The sequence below is a fragment of the Babylonia areolata genome, chromosome 20, assembly GCF_041734735.1.
Source record: "Babylonia areolata isolate BAREFJ2019XMU chromosome 20, ASM4173473v1, whole genome shotgun sequence".
NCBI lineage: Eukaryota > Metazoa > Mollusca > Gastropoda > Neogastropoda > Buccinidae > Babylonia > Babylonia areolata.
Window position 1 is genome coordinate 11,234,123 of NC_134895.1, and position 18,012 is coordinate 11,252,134.

At 43.4% G+C, this 18,012-nt stretch overlaps 1 pseudogene across 1 annotated transcript in view; it reads right to left on the reverse strand.

Annotated features, from left to right (window-relative positions):
- LOC143295141 (uncharacterized) overlaps window positions 1-13,984 on the reverse strand; it is a 36,727-nt pseudogene extending 22,743 nt beyond the window's left edge. The window contains exons 1-2 of the transcript XR_013056992.1: window positions 13,848-13,984; window positions 844-1,015 (exon numbers count right to left, since the gene is read on the reverse strand). The product of XR_013056992.1 is annotated as an uncharacterized LOC143295141 (transcript). The remainder of the gene's footprint in view (window positions 1-843; window positions 1,016-13,847) is intronic.
- Window positions 13,985-18,012: the final 4,028 nt, after the last annotated feature.

The following is an 18,012-nucleotide window of genomic DNA, read 5'->3' on the forward strand; positions in this document are numbered from 1 at the left end:
GCCTCCTTCGGTCATGACTGACCATGGATAGAGTATACCCGACCTAATGTCTAATTGGGCTGTCTGCTTGGACCAAGCAGCGTCGCCTGTGACTGTAGAGACCGATGCGAGAGAGACAGTCTCTGTCGCAGCGGTCACATGTGTAAGCTGATGCTGGTCTGTTGGCTACCGTCCCTTTTCTGCAAGCTCGCTTTTCTGCTGCAGCAGCTGACAGTTTGTCCTCATCAATCCGTAGCTGATTCATACAATACACTGGGAATATATGATATGATATGTAACACATACAATACATTGGGTATCTCTGGCATGGTATGTATCACATACAATGCAATGGGTATCTCCGGCATGATAGTATCACAGAGAATACACAGGGAATCTCTGGCATATGTACCACACAGAATACGCTGGTATCTCTGATCTGATGAATGGATAATTAGCAGCAAATGTACTTCCCTGCCCCCCACCTCCCTCCCAACCAGACCCAGTCCCCCCAACCCTCCACACATCCCCAACACAGTATTTACATGACAATATCTGCAGCTGATTCACTTCAACAATCACCACTGGCAGTTATTCTGTGGGCCCTGGGTCTGTTTTAGCTGTCACTGTGTCAAAAATGAGGGCACCACAGTTTATGAACATCACACACACACACACACACACACACATGCACACACAGAGTCATATTGATTTTCTCACTCACTGTCATTTACATGCACATGCAGACTCACATTTATAATCCCTCCTCTCTCACACCCACACACACACACGCACACAACGTTGAAGAAAGAGGGGCAGGAAAAAGAGTGGAAATCAGCAGGCAAGATGGGGGGCATCACTGACCTGTCTTCTCTCTCCTCCTGACCGGGGCACCGGCCGACAGGGAGCTGGCCGCCATGGTGAGGACTGGCCGCTCACTCACTGACCACTGTCCAGAGCAGAGCAAGCTGTGGGCCCCTCACTGATGAGGGGTGTGTGTGGTGTACTTCACTGGTTAATTAACTGGCCTTTGGTGCTGCACACACACAGACACACACACAAGCAGTCCACAAGCTGAACGACAACATGAACACTGGTGTAGCACATCATGTCCATGGCTTCTGATGAGTTAGAAAACCTTGGGGGGTCCCAAGGACTCTTTTACCACAGTTCTTGGAGGTTCAAGGAGGGTGTGCCAAAAGGGCCCAACACCCAACCCAGATTAGATACCCTGCAGTCACTATGGCAGAGTATGCCTTTTCTTGGACAGGCCTCAGCAGTCATCAGCGTGCCTGCACCTGACATAGCTCCACAACCCTCCCCCAGATCTTTGTCTGCAAAATCAGGCATCACACAAGGGGGTCCCAGGCTACCTTCAGAGGGTCACTCACACATTATCATAGGCTGCACATTCTAATCAGACATATGCAATGCGTAAAAAGTCAGGCACAGATTCTACTACTTGTCATGAGGTCTCTGGGCCAAGAAGTGGAGAAGCGGAAGGATTCATCTTTGTAGGAGATGATCTCTGCATTAGCATCGGTTGAAGAATGTTTAGAACAGTTCTTGGAACCTGCTTGATATATATATATATATATATGCAGTGCATTCTTTTCATTTTCAGTGTCAGAGATGCATACTGTTGTGATTTCAGAAGCCCTGATGTGTCATCCCCAAAACTCCAACATGAACCTTATATACACAAATACACACAAATATACACACAGGAACTCATGTGCGCACACACGCATGCATGCACATACACACACACACACACACGCGCACGCACGCACACGCACACACACTCACTCATGCACATGTACACACACACATGCAAACCAGTAGAAGCAGAAACTGTATATATATATAAAGAGAGAGAGTTTGTACAACAGTGCTAACATCCAAATGTTGAAAAATGAAAGAAATGATTTTTTTTTAATGAGATAAGACAGGAATGCATACACATATTATGTTTCTTTACCCCAAATCACCTGATATTTCAGGCAGAGATCATCTGATAACAGGTGCTGTGGAATCAGCGAGGCACTGCATTTTTTTAATTTTTTATCAGAGTTTGAGGCCCAGTTCGGCGTAGTGTTGTGTCCTTGGGAAAAGCTTTTTTCTCCAATTTTCTCCACCCAGGTGTGAATGGGTACCTGACTTTGGTTGGGGAAGGTCAAAGTGGTGGAAGGAGGGGATTGGTAAAACGATTCCAATGCTGAGCGCTTGACACATCTCTCTCTCTCCCTGTGTGTGTGTGTGCGTGTGTGTGTGTGTGTGTGTGTGTGTGTTTGTGTGCATGTGTGTGTATTTTTGTGGGCTGAAGTATGTGACCGATCTGATGGAGAGTAAGAGAGACAATGACAATTAATCGGTGTTTTTTTCTGTATAATTGTCAATTCAGCCTTACAGTGCACCCAAGATACTGAAGGGGTGATAAAGAACAACAAGACATACTTTTGAACACCTCTCATGTACTTTGCATTATCAGCTGAACACCACACACACACACACACACATACAAGCGTTAAGCCATGGATGCAAACACACTTGCACACAACTCGCGCATTGACCACACACACACACACACAAGATTGGGAAGGCGGTGTTGCTGTCCCTGAGAGAGGCAGAGAGTGAGACAGAGACAGAGACAGAGACAGGGAGTAAGAGCATGAGAGAATGAGAGAGAGAGAGGGGGTGTGCAGAGGGAAGCCGTGGGTCAGTGTGACACAGATATGAAATCAATCTCCCTATTTTCCGCCTGTCTTTGTGTAAACTAGGATTCATGCGTGCACACACACACACACAATATGGATTACAGAAGCGCAAGATAGTCCAGACAGACGTCAGTTTCCACTTGAACTGGCAGTCTTGTGCGTTGTTTATCCTTGTCCCTTCGTCCTGCACTGCATGCAGCTCGTCTTCACACACACACACACACACACACACGAGAGTTCACATGCATCATTATTTAACCACTCTCCCATCCCCCTATACTCCCTTCTCTCTCCCATCCCACCCATTTTTTGTTTTTGTTTTGTTTAGCAGTTGTTTTTTCCCTTTGTCGAATATCACATAATGTGGAAAGACGTAAAAACGAGGACTTCTACCACAACTACTGCTCGTCCTTTTTTCAACGTCGCATACCAGCGAAGGCAAACATTCTGGCTAAAAGCCACTCCCTGCCCCAACTTCCCCCCTCCCACACACACACACACACACATACACAAACACCCTCTACCCAGCACCCTTCCAACTGACTTTTCAGTGACGTTGTTGGCAGAAACCTACACCTGTCATTCATACGGCAACTGACTCCACGCAGAAAGGGGCATACATGTGGCAGACAGAAAGTACGTAGTAAAGGATCTGTTCTGCGGTCTTTACTGTACTCTATTGTGGGAGGAAAATATAGTAAGGCGGAGGGGACAGATGGGGTGCAATGGAGGTAAAGGGTTAGTGAAAGAGACAGACAGACAAACTTGGGGAGCTCAGAGAGGGGGCGACTGAGAGAGAGAGAGAGGAGAGAGAGAGAGAGAGAAAGAACAAAGGGTGAAGGGGTGGGTGGGAGCGAAAAGATCCGCGTTCAGTGCGTGAGTACGAATACTGACGGGCGCACATGTGTGCGTGTGTGTTGTGTGTGTGTGTGTGTGTGTGTGTGTGTGTGTGTGAGAGAGAGAGAGAGAGAGAGAGAGAGAGAGTGCGTGCGTCCAAGTGTGTGTGTGTGTGTGTGTGTGTGTGTGTGCGTGCTGTGCGTCTTTTGTGTGGGTGATCTGGTGGGTGAGCCCATTCTCAGATGGCCGGGTGCTGTGTGTGTGTCCTCATCCGGAGCCAAAGAACCAAAGGCAAACGGATTTCAAATTCAACTGGACTCTCCCCATACGGAGCCAAAGGTCAACTGATTTGAAATTCAACTACGGTGACTGCACAACCCACTTTTACTTGCAGACAACAGTGCGAAACACCCTTTCTTAAATTGTATCAGAGAAAAGTGCTCACATCAAACCCGGCCAGACTGATGCACGTGGATCTGCACACACACACATACACACACACGGCACAAATTCACACACGACTCCCCCCCCCCCCGCCCCCACTCCTCCAACCCCCTCACCTCCCCTCCCACACACAGGGTGACACAGACTGCACGGTGTATGTAATCTCACACGCACGGCTTCGCCTGTCGGTGCTGGAAAAGTCACAAAGGTTATTGTGGGAAGGGAACAGAAGTTCTTCGCGTACCACACTGGGTGTCAGAAGTCAAGACCCCCCCCCCCCCCCCCCCCCCGCCCCAATCCCCCCCCCTTCCTGTCCCCTCCAGACCCCTCCTACCCACCCCCGATTCCCTCACCATCTCTAGTCAGTCAAGCGTTTAAAATGCGCTCACACTTGTGAAAGGAGCTGGACTCTGTTGCAGCATTCAATACCCAGCTCACCCCTACAACTCACTATATCATGAGAAATACATATCATTGAGCTGAATGGGAAATATTTAACTATATGTAAAGTATACTTCCACTGTCGAGGTAAGTCGGTCACAGTCGTGCCTACAGGCACGTATAACAAAAAGTTGAGAAATGTTATCCGCACGAGTGGTGAAGCCGCCGGCTCGACAACAAGTGAAACACGCACGGAATTTTCTCCCTCTCTCTCTCACTCTCTCCTTACAACGATCAACGTTTGCGTATTGTTTGCAACTTAAATTACAACAGTGTCTTCGAAACAAACAGAATAATAAACCAAACCAACTCATTAACAGTCAAATTACAAGAGTTAAATTTACTTACTAATCTGAATTAAACATTTCGCATGTGCATTCTCTGTCTGCCTGTCTCTTTTGTAGGCTGGGTGTATCAAGAAGAAGAAGAAGAGGAGGAAGAAAAAGCAGTTTTGCTCGCTCCACCACTTTCGTGAAAAAAATCAAGATTCATTTTGTTTCGTTTCGCAGCTTTCTCTCTCTCTCTCTCTCTCTCTCTCTGCAAGCAGGGTAAGATTCTACCCAATGAGAGAGCACCACCTCAGAATCATGGTCATACTTGAAAGTCAGCTGGTGACCACAAGAGCTACTCATCATTTTAACTTATCGTTGTCGTTTGTCACCGAGCCGAACACACTACGGATGTATCAAGGCTGTTAAAAAAAACAACACAAAACAACAACAACAACAAAAAACAAAAACAAACAAACAAACAAAAAACCAGAAAAACTCACACACACACACACACACACACACAAAACCTTCAAATATCGATCCCGTAGAGCCTAAATAGTCATATAAAAAAAACCCAGTTAAAATGGAAAATTAGGCACAAATACAATTATATCCAGGCACACAACTGTGAGAGATGGGAGACTTTTGGTGCGGCGTTCTACCATGCAGTGCCCTCAGTTTCGGCCCTGGAGGGTTATCTTCTTCGTTCGTGGGCTGCAATTCCCATATTCACTGGTATATACACGAGTGAGCTTTTTCGTGTATGACCGTTTTTACCCCGCCATGTAGGCAGCCATACCTGGAGGGTTAAGAGAGCGGTATGCGGTAAGTAAACCCTTCTGGACATGCCTCTGACGTTGGCAACATGGAAAGGAATGGGCAGGAGACATGGACGTTATACGTTAATCTTGTGTTATGTTTATGACCAGATGTAAACAATGAGAGAGAGTTTTCGCTTTCGCTTTCGCGCGCGTGAGAGAGAGAGTCAGAATATTTTATTCACACAGGTCATAGCCCCTTAAATGATTGTAGATAAAATTATGAGGAAATGAAGTCGCATACTAATTCACACTTAATATCTGTGAGAGAGAACAGAGAGACTTAGAGAGAGAGAGAGAGATGGGGGCTGGGGTCGGGGGGGATGCGGATGTTTTATTCATATAAAGGCTATTGCCCCTCATGAAGTTGTACAATACACAAACAACCACAGACACCGAAGAAAATCTTGAAGTTGCAACAGATCTGAAAATGCAATGCCTTGTACAAGTATATTGACAAATTCCCTCTGACGCTTTCAGATGCTAGAAGTAGACTTGAACGAAAATGATTGGGATATCTATAAAAAGCTGGTGGGATATATCGTACTCTCATAAAGCAGGACAACAAACTGCAGCTCATCTTCATTTCCACTTTTACACAACGGACACATTAAATCAAGTGCAGAATGTTTCCTGTAACGATAATAATGCTGAGAAATCTCTGAAATACCAAAACGAAATCTGTCATTATAAATTTCAAGTGTCTGACTAAGTTCACACGCACGAAAATCTTAACGTCATGAGCAGTACAATATGTCCTTTTCACGCGAAACCTATCACTATTATTGACATGAAAATTCCACTCTTGCCATCTGCCAGCGAACAGTCTATCTTTCAGGTCACATGAATATAATTTGACATCTTGCACACCTTGATTTTCCCATACAAAACCAAAACTGATACAACTTACAACGAACTTTTGAAACCCATTTTCTTTTACCTTTTGCATCCAAGTCAATCAACATTGTATAGGCTTTCCGTGGTAACCTGCAACCATTCATACTTCTAAATTTAATCCAGTAACGAATACAAATTAATACAGAATTAAGATACATTTGATATCTATTAGTTTATCCATAAACTAGGCCATTTGGTGTTTTTAATTTAACCCCTAACACTTTCTTCAATAAGACACACACACACACACACACACACACACACAGAATCGGAATGTAAAATCCCAGGTACATGCACGTGGATTCACTGCTAGGTCTCCACAAATGGTTTTCCGATCTAATTTTCAATGTTGTCAGTCTATCAATAGTTTTCTCTGTCTCCCTCCCTCAGTAGATCATTAGAGGACTGTTACTAGCAACGTAACTGGATCTTGTCACGTTGCCACGCAAACGTAGCTTCCTTTTATCTAACTGATGTCAGCAGATCAGCACATGGCCCAGTGTGCTGCTTGATGATTTTGCGCACTTCACAGCAATTGCTGACGCCCGATTTCCATTGCCACGACCATAATGTTATCACGTTGCTGGCCCGAGTATGGACATCGATTGTTGGCTTCCCTCCCAACCCAAACCCACCTCCACTAAACACCTTACACACACACACACACATAAACACGCACGTATTCACCCACAAACACACGCGCGCACACATATGTACACATGCACGCGCACACACACAAACACATACGCACGCAAACAAACACACACACTAACACACAAACGTGCACGCACACACTGATCGATGAGGGACATAGACGGCAAAACGAGAGCAGTCTGAACGATCTGTGGCCAGTGGGCTTGCCCCCTTCCACCTATTCCCCGGAGATGCACACACACACACACACACACGCACGCACACTCACACGCACCACACACAAGTCCGCCTGTCAAAGATGTCTGTCCACTGCACACCTTTGTGTGACGTCTGTCAACGCCTTCCGGTTCATCCGCTCATGGAAAATGATGATTGATGATGGGAGTTAATGTGGGTCAACAGGCGCGCGCGTTTGTGTATGCGCTCGTGCGTGCGCGTGTGTGTGTCCGTGTGCGCGCACATGCAAAATGGCATGGGCCGATGAGGGTACAGTGTGTCCCGCTGTATGCACCTGTGTGTGTATTTGTGTGTGTGTGTGTGTGTGTGTGTGTGTGTGTGCGCGCGCGCGCGCCAAATGGCATCTGTGGCGTCTGTACATGTATCCAGTTGTCTGCATAGACTGCAGTGTGTTGAGTGAGTCTCTGGAGAGAGCGGGTCATGAGAGTACACGCGTGTGTGCGAATTCCCAGTTAAATGCACTGAGGCTTCCGTGTATGCTTGCAGCCAAACGGTTGTAAGATGGGGGAAGAGGAGAGAGAGAGAGAGAGAGTGAGGGGGTCGGGGAATGGTGGCAGAGACACTCAGACAAACATTAAGACAGTGAGAGAGCGAGACAGCAGACTTTATTATTTAAATAAAAGAGATTAGCTTGAGACAGACAGACAAATAAAGCAGAGACAGACAGGTTATCAGACAAACAAAAAAAAACCCCGTACGCAGTCACACAGCTGGAAAAGGCCCAGACCGACAGGCGCTGTTTCGCAACAGCATGGTGTGTGCAGTGCACTGATGGTGACTGAGACATGACCAACAGTGATGACAGATAGATCTATCCATCCATCCATCCATCCTCTTATCTCCCACGGTCTCTCTCCCTGTCCCAGGCCGGCGACCTGATACACACACCGCTCGGGGCCGATCATACTTATATCGATCGCTCACATGCCCGTGCTGTTTGCCGTTCCCTCGCCACCAACTGTGGACGTGGGGGACATCAGGTGCAATAGAAAGCCGGTTTGATGGTGCGTACTGCAGTTAGACTGAAACCATAATGGGCTAAAGTCCTATAGTTTTAGCATCTAATAAATTATTGCACCTATTTCACCGTCATTTTTTTGTGCATATATGAAATGATATTACCATTAGTAGATGTTACCAATTTTCTGTGGATTTCGACTCTTATTTTGTACGTTATTTCACTCAATTTGAATACGGATTCAGTCACTAAATTAACATGCCACCATCTTGCTTTTTCCGTTTTTTGTCCCACAAACCATGGAAATGTAACCAGTATGTGCAATAACTTCGGATGCTAAAATAGGACGTTAGGAACAGGTTCTTGCATGCACTGCTACATTCCATCTTCCTGTAGTGTGCAAGTGAGGCAGGGACCCTAACAACTGCAGATTCAGAAAGAAAAACTCAAGCCACTGAAATGAAATGTTATCCCAAAATACTATTAAAAAATAATTCGATACACTGATCACATCACCGATAAACAAGCGCTCCTAACCATCAAGCAGCACACTAGTGGGACCATGTAGTGATCTGCTCACATCAGTTAACGAGCAGAAAAAAAATTGTCCTTGCTAAAACAATCCTCCACATATGGAAGACAGAAAAAAAAAGAACAAAACAACAACAATAAAAAGTAAAAAACCGATGGACTGACAACACTGCAGAATGGACCAAAAAAAAAAAAAAAACCCAAAAATATTTGCTCCCATTTCTGTCGTTTTGTTTCCTTCAGGCCCCTTGCTTACAGTCAGGAAGGCAATGCTTCTGTCACATTCCATTTAAATGAGATATAATAAGCAATTCCCTATTATTAGTATCCTAAATTCAGGGTCCTATTTCAACAGCAATTTTTGTGCGTAGTTTAATCTAATATTACCAACAGAAGATGCTGTTACCCATTTTCTGTGGATCTCAACTGTAATTTGTGGATCAATAATATACTTAATTTTGGCATAAATTCAGCCACAGCAGTAATGTGTAACCTTCTTAAGTTCTTATCATGTCCACAAAAATTATCTGCAATTACTTGTTTCAGTTTGTGCCCATTAGTGAGCTGCTCTTTCCATGCAAAGGTACAAAAACAAACAAAAAAATATGGTGGCTTGTGTCCATAAGTGTTGGTTCATGTTCATGATATGGGTCCTTTTGCATTGTTTTTCAGCCTAACTCTTGGACAGAAAAGTGGATAGCAAACCACATGTTATTTCTCGCTGTCCTGCATTGCGAAATGAAAAAAAAGTTTCATTTAAACAGGTCCCAAAGAATTTAGGGTACTCAAATAGGAAATAACTGATTTAAGCACCTATAATCCAGATCCAACCAATGCTTCAATCGCTTAAACAAATACACTTATAATCAGGTAGATCTGCTACTGCGTCTGTCTGTGTCACATCAAACACTGATAAATCATCTGAGTAATTCTTCTATTATGTCAACACATCAATAAACCAGATGCATCCATGCTTCTTCATAGTTCATTGTTTTCGATTATATATGTGGAAGTTTTTTATCTTCTATTTCATGACCAGCAATAATTGTGTTTCTGTAAGACACTGAATTATGACTATATATATATATATATATATATATATATATAGAGAGAGAGAGAGAGAGAGAGAGAGAGAGATAGAGAGAGGAAAAACATGAAAGTGTAAAGAAATGTGAACAGCAGACATGGTCCTTTTTCTATTATCATTTAAAAAAAAAATCAATATTGTGCCTAGATTGTTAAAATCAGCTGCCAGAGAATTAATACATGTATACAAATGTATAATGTGTGTGATGTCTTCAGGAGCAATCAACATCTGCAGCTGGCTCTCACATACTGACAATGATATACTGGGAAGAAGCCAAAGTCCAATGGCAATATTAGATTTTATAAGCTTATCACAATCTTAACGACAAATACTGAACCCCCAATCAAATGTTATACATGGAACTCACCGAGAAATTCTCTAGTAGTCAGAAGGGATAACGAAAACACAGAGCCTACAGGCTCTTTGACGAAAATGCCATTTTGTAACAGGCATCAACCAGCACAAAACGAGAGGCCAGAAGGCATCTGCATCGTTCCCCCACACAGCAGTAACTGGTTCCACAAGCTTGGGATTGTTACAGCTGCATAGCTCAGTGGGTCTTCAGGTTTCATGCCCCGCCCCCAGGATGACAGTCACAAATTGTATGTGTGGTGTCCTCAGATTCTCTGCTGCAAGGGAAGGCCTGAGATGTGGGGGTGAGGGGGGGCAGTGTGTGTTGGTGGGGCACACGACCTTTCCTCTCCAGCTGAGCCAGGTAATAAATCCTCCCACTCAACGTGCTCTGTCTACTGGCCTGGCTGGAGAGATAATTCAACCCCCACCCCCCTTTCTCCCCTCAGCTTTCTAATTAGATGAACAGTAAATCAAGTTCAATATAATAATTCAAAGGTCTCATCCACTGGCCACATAAACTGTCTTCCTTGGAAATTAGATGAATCCACCCATCATGATGAGAGCTTTAGTCAGAACATCATCTGGGTCACAGACACTTTAATCTTGTTAGTGTCAATGTCTGGGTGTACCACTGTTCAAAAATGAGGAAAGGAGGGGGAGTGGGGCAAAAGCCGAAGGGGTGCTTCCCTGCTACAACAGCATGCATGTATACAGATATATTGTTACGCTATAGAAAACCACCCAGCGAAACAGAGACAGAGAGGTAGAAGAACTGGAGGAAAGAAGATATCCTGCTCCTTTAGGGTAAGGAGACACAAAACAACACACAGAAACACACGCACGCACACATGCACGCACACACACACGTTTTAATCAGCTCAAGAACAGCACAACTTGACACAAAGTATAACACTAAAGTGTGCACGGTTGAACTTGAAGTATTTTGTAATGCAACCACATTTCCCTTTTCATTTCTCAGACTGATTACATGTGTTCAAAACATATCCAAACGATTCATAAAATTGCCTTGAAAACAATGGAACACTATTGAATAGTTTTTTTATTTTTTATTTTTATTTTTTTAACAATGATAATGAAACCACATCCAACATACATACATGTACCACCTTTGCATAGATAAGCTAAACTAAGCACTCAGCTATTGTAATTTCAAAGTTATAATCCAACAAGCATAATTTTTTTTTAAAAGCTAGCAATTAAAGGCATAGATGTTAAAATGGAAAAAAAGCATTTTTATTGTCTCCGTCTTTAGTTTATCACACATTGAAATAAAAAGGTATGTCATTCTTTTAAAGTAGCACAAGTCTTTCAATAGTTTAAACTTAAAGTGTTTGTTTTTAGTAAGAAAATTCCAATAATTTCAATTCTAATACATTATTATCATTAATTATGAAATAACTTTGATTTATGTGCAAAATAAATATAAAAAGAGTAAAATCTATGGCCTTTAAAGTTAACTGTAATTGTAATTTGTAACTCCCTTTCTTCCTGAAAAAATACCATTATGATAGAGATTTTCCCTTCACATGCACACACACACACACACACACACACACACACACACACACACATACATGACACACTGACACAAATTCAGTCTCTCACTGACAGACGATGCATGAATATAAAAATGAATCATTAAAGAAATATATGAGACAGACAGACAGACAGAGAGAGAGAGAGGGGTGGAGGGGTGGGTGGGAGGGGGGGGGGGGGCGCCTCAGAGACAGAAGGTCAGACAGTAGCAGTAGTTTTTAGATGGAGTGGTTGTAGCAGCAGGTTCAAACTGTTTTCAGCCTAAACCTTTGTCCCATATATCAGTTAAACATAAATGTTAACACTTTTAGAGGATAGCAATTTAAATGCATTGGTTATACTTATGCTACTTTTCAGCTTTTTTCTTTCTTTTGAAGTGTATACTCGTTATTCATACAAATCTCTGCTAACATTAGTGTCACTGTCAGTCACACACACACACACACACACACACACAGAAGAAAAAACAAGACAAATTCTTTTTTGAGGATAATAGGTAAGCACTGGTATGCTTTTTTTCATCCAGTGCCCGCCCTGAAACAGGGTCTACACTAAACAATACTACATATGTCATTGCATGCACTACACAATGTTACTTAAAGTCACAGAATGTGAATACTATACTACATAAAGGCATAAGCATGGTAAAAATAAGACACACACACACACACACACACACACACACACACACAAGCATGGTATTAATAATCAACATAAAAAACAACCAAAAAACAGAACACACACATACACACACTCTCTCTCTCACACACACACACATTAGCAAACATTGTGTATGTCAAAAAATACTATACTAATGTGAATATAAAACAGTAAGTCTAATAAAAAATACACATAGCAATAACAGGCTGGGGGATGCTCATTGCCAAAGGAAGCATAATTCAACATATAAAATAGTATGAGAATAAAAATGTCACAGGTGAACGAGAGAGAGAGAGAGAGAGAGAGAGAGAGAGAGAGAGAGAGAGAGAGAATAAAACAATATCAACTAATGAATAGATAACCTCATATTACATGGAACATGTGATAGAGAACAGCAGGTCAGTAAGGAAGACAAAGTAACATGCATTGTATCATCTAATCAACACACACACACACACATATATATATATATAAATATATAAATATTTTATATATATACATATATATATATAAGGACTATGCGCTTATCAGTACACATACATCAATACACTGAATTGACCTCTAATATCACTTACAGTGAAAAGACGTTAAACTAAAGAACGAACAAACGAACTGAATTGACAACGGAGCGACTGGCAACTACTGCATGAATATAACAACATTTAATGGAAAGAAATGAAAGAACTGAAGAAGCAAACAGTGACATGCATTACAAACAAATAAAATATTATAAAACAATACTTCAATTAACACACATAAAAAAACAGGGGTACAAAATAATATGAAAAGGTGTGGGAGTGGGAGGACCTGCGCAACACACACACACACACAGAGTTCTATGAGCAAGTGACTCCTGTGTGTGTGTGAGACAGTTAAATCACTGCGAATCACCAATACAATTTACGTTATTTCTGGTAATGCTCGACGCAAATTGTTGCTTTAACTTAAGCCGTTAAGTCTTGTGATGGTACCAGCCAGGAATCCTGAACCTGACTGACGCTTAAAACATTTCCTTTAGTGATCTAATTATACATGTACACTTGCAAACAAATACTTCTGTTATCAACAGTAAAAGATGCCGAATAACTACCATCTGAATTTCTTTTTCTTCGTCAATCGGGTAAACAAAATTCATACCAAAGCAATAAAAAAGGGGTTTATCTTTGACTTGTAAATGCACAAGACCACATGCCTGAAAGTATACAGGTAGTCCGTGCCTAAAGAACCCAGGCTTCTGCCTCACGAGAGTAACCCCATAATTGGATCACAGCAACCGAACCGAGAAATGTAAACAAAGGGCAACGAGAGTGTGTCATTGTGATTGTCAGCTCCGCACGTTTGACACTGTCCGCCGCAGCGCAGTAAATGTCATTAGAACAATCAGTAACTGCAGTAATGTTTTACCTTGATCGTTTTTTGCTTCTTCTGTCACCAGGCCAGACTATTTCCACCTCAGAGGCGAGGTACGGTGGGAAACAACAATGACGTTCACATATGTGGCCACTAAACTCAGTTGTACGCGAACCGCCATGGACCTAAAATCACCCGGATGTAACGTCCCACGCACAGCGAGGGGGTCGTCTCATAGAGAGATCGAGTCAGTACAGTTACACACTATAATTTATAATAACTATGATGACCAGCTAGTCGGTTCCCATTCATGATTATTTGGTGGTAACATAATGAAGCTTTGTTTATTTACAATGTTATGGGGTTTTTTCTTCTTCAAAACTCATTTAATTTTGTCTGATATAAAACGTATAGCCTGCATCGGTACTGTACGATGTATATCACGGTATGCCGCAGGCCGCTGCCATGCCGGCCGGCTTTATGAATTTGTTGCTTTTCAACAAATAAAGTTCGAATTTCGATTTGATAAAAATTGTCGGTCGCTCAGTACAGAATCATCAGTTTTATGCTCTGCACAGTCCGACATGATTTCTCAATATAAATGCATTTCCATTTCGGCCTTTGTTTTCTGTTGTTGTTTGTTTTTTTTCAGCTTTTTTTTTTCTCCCCGTCTTTTCCCTGGGCTTTCTTTCTCTTTTTCCACTGAGGTTTGAACCTATATTTCTGTTTCTCTGTGTCTCTGTCTCTCTGTGTGTCTCCGTCCGCCCGGGTCTGTGTCTCTCACGGTCAGCCCGCTGTCTCTGTGCAGTCTCCGGTTCACGGCCGTCTTTGTGTCTGTCCACCCCCCCCCCCCCCCCCCCCCCCACAGACACCACACACACCCCCCTCCCTGGCTCACTCTCGGCTCTCTCTCCGAGGCTCTCGATCTCTCCGAGTCTGTTAGCTCTTCAGTTCCCGCCTCCAGTCCGTCAGTAGCAGTGAACACTGACATGAAGCAACTGAAAGAGTCGGTTTGTCTCCGAGAAATATTAAGAAAATAAACAGTTTGAAAGTTTAATAATTCTTATTGTTAAATGCTGACGACACGAAAGTGAAAGTGAACTTGAAGCCAAAACAGCGAACTTGACACTGGATCTTATGACACGACAGCCGGTGAACGTACAGGCTCTCTCACTGACTCCCCGGCCCCCCCCCCCTCTCTCTCTCTGTCTCTTCTTTCACTCGCAGTGTGTTAGATCACTCTGTCTCTCTGTCGGTGTGTGTGTGTGTGTGTGTGTGTGTGTGTGTGTGTGTGTGTGCGGTGTGTGTCCGAGTCCGTCAGTGTGAGCTAACAGCACATCAATCGTCATTTCCAGAACTCTCAGTGGCTTCTAGAAGGACATATTCAATAAAGATGGCTTACAGAAGCACATAATCAGGAAAGATGGCTTGCTAAAGCTCATGTTCAAGAAAGCTGGCATTTCCAAGAAATAAATTCCAAGGTAAATTCAGCGGTAACATAGTAAGGGAGACTATTCATGTAAACTCTGTTTCATACGATTTATTTCCCTTTTGTCAATCGTGCCAAATCAGAAAGGTGCGCGCACAGACATACAGACACAGACACAGGCACAGACACAGACACACACACACACACACACACACACACACGCACGCACGCTGTCGTTTTTATATTTTTTATGCCTTCTTCATTGGTGTTTTTTTTTCTCCTACCTATCAGTCTCAGTTATAAACGCGTCTGCGTGCCAAACACGAACATAATAATGATTTTGCATGTTAAAATCAGTACCGGTGTTGAATTAGATGTCGTATCTGAAGTTTTATTTGACGTGGTGTTAATGGTCTTATTGGTGTGTGTGTGTGTGTGTGTGTGTGTGTGTGTGTGTGTGTGTGCCGGGGAGAGAGACTGGAAATCAATGAGTGCCGATCGTCAGTGGTCAGTCAGCCTGAAGTGCGTGTAGGGGAGACTGTCAAAAAAGCCTTCTCGTCAGTGCAACAGTTTGGTCCCATTTTGGGTCGGGTCAAAGTTGGAAATGTGTATCTCCGAAATAGCCCTTTCGTATAGATATGTATCTAATTCTTTTGATATAATTGTAGTAATGTAAATGATAAGGATCATTCGACTGCTGGATAATGCACGAATTTTTTATCGAGCACTCCCGGAACAGAACGCCTCAGCACTCACTCACGAGCACAAAAACAAACACCCGCACGAACACAGGCGATCTGACCATGTCTTCTTTAAATGTTTCATTTGTTTTTGTCGTTCAAACTATTTTTTTTATCTATTCATTTATTAAATTTATTCAATTCCATTTTTTATGTGGACTGATGGCCTAGAGGAAACTGACGCGTCCGCCTAGGAAGCGACATAATCTGAGCGCGCGGCTGGTTCGAATCACGGCTCAACCGTCGATATTTTCTCCCCCTCCACTAGACCTTGAGTCAGTGGTAGGCTGGACGCTAGTCATTCGGATGAAACGATAAACTGAGGTCCCGTGTGTAGCATGCACTTAACGCACGTAAATGAACTTACGACAACAAAAGGGCTGTTCCTGGCAACATTCTGTAGAAAAATCCACTTCGACAAGAAAAACATAAAACTGCACGCAGGAAAAAAAACACACAAAAAGATGAGTGGCGCTGTAGAATAGCGACGCGCTCTCCCTGGGGAGAGTAGCCCGAATTTCACACAGAGAAATCTGTTGTGATAAAAAGAAATACAAATACAACAAATGCAAATTTTGTCCCGTCATGTTTTTTCTGCGTCAAGTTTTTCGTTTTTCCTTTTTCTTTTAGTTTAGCGCATGTTTCTCTTCACGAATTCTGAGCACAGTCCATGATCGTATAATGATTTGCTTTGGCTGCTTCATTCGGGAAGATGGGTAGCGGAATAGCCGGATAAGAGCGGCGAGTTAGCAGTCAGAGGTTTGCGAGTTCGAATTCCGGCGGCCGGGCGCAATGAAAAAAAAAAAAAAAAAAAAAAGAGAGAGAGAGAGAGAGAGAGAGAGAGAGAGAGAGAGAGAGAGAGAGAGAGAGAGAGAGAGAGAGTATTCATGGTTAAAATGAAGAATATGGTTTGACATATGTTGATGATAAGCACTAGGCATAACTGGTGACAGGTAGTCTTAGGAACTGAAAATGTGTCAAGTTGTTATGCAGGTATGTTCCACCTGATGATTCCTTTGACGGATGACAGTACCTTCCCTCGGTGGCTCTGAGAAGAGGACCTCCAAGAAATAACAGTCGAGACTGAGAGACAGTCCAGTCCAGTACAGACAGAGACACCGGCAGAGACAGAGACTCCAGTCCAGTAGAGACAGAGACACCAGTCCAGTCAGCGACAGAGACACCAGTCCAGTTCAGTCATAGACAGAGACTCCAGTCCAGTAGACACAGAGACAGAGACACCAGTCCAGTCAGCGACAGAGACACCAGTCCAGTTCAGTCATAGACAGAGACTCCAGTCCAGTAGAGATAGAAAAAGAGACTCCAGTCCAGTAGACACAGAGACAGAGACACCAGTCCAGTCAGAGACAGAGACACCTGTCCAACAGAGACAGAGACACCAGTCCAGTCAGAGACAGAGACACCAGTCCAACAGAGACAGAGACACCAGTCCAACAGAGACAGAGACACCAGTCCAGTCAGAGACAGAGACGCCAGTCCAACAGAGACAGAGACACCAGTCCAGTCAGAGACAGAGACACCAGTCCAACAGAGACAGAGACACCAGTCCAACAGAGACAGAGACACCAGTCCAACAGAGACAGAGACACCAGTCCAGTCAGAGACACCAGTCCAGTCCAACAGAGACAGAGACACCAGTCCAACAGAGACAGAGACACCAGTCCAACAGAGACAGAGACACCAGTCCAGTAGAGACACCAGTCCAACAGAGACAGACACCAGTCCAGTCAGAGACAGAGACACCAGTCCAGTAGAGACAGAGGCAGTGATTCCAGTCCAGTAGACATTGACTGAGAGAGAGGATTTTCAGCAATTTACCCCGTCATGTTTCTTTCTACGTATTTCCGTTTACTTCTTTCAGTTTAGCGCACCGCGGCGAGTTAGCAGCCATAGGCTTGTGAGTTCGAATCCGGGCCGGGCGGAACGCAAGAAAAAAAAAAAAAAGTATTAGTAGTTGAAATGAAAAATGTGGGTTGACATAATGGTGATGAGTAGTACTACCCGTCCTGGTATAGTGTTAGTTAAGTGT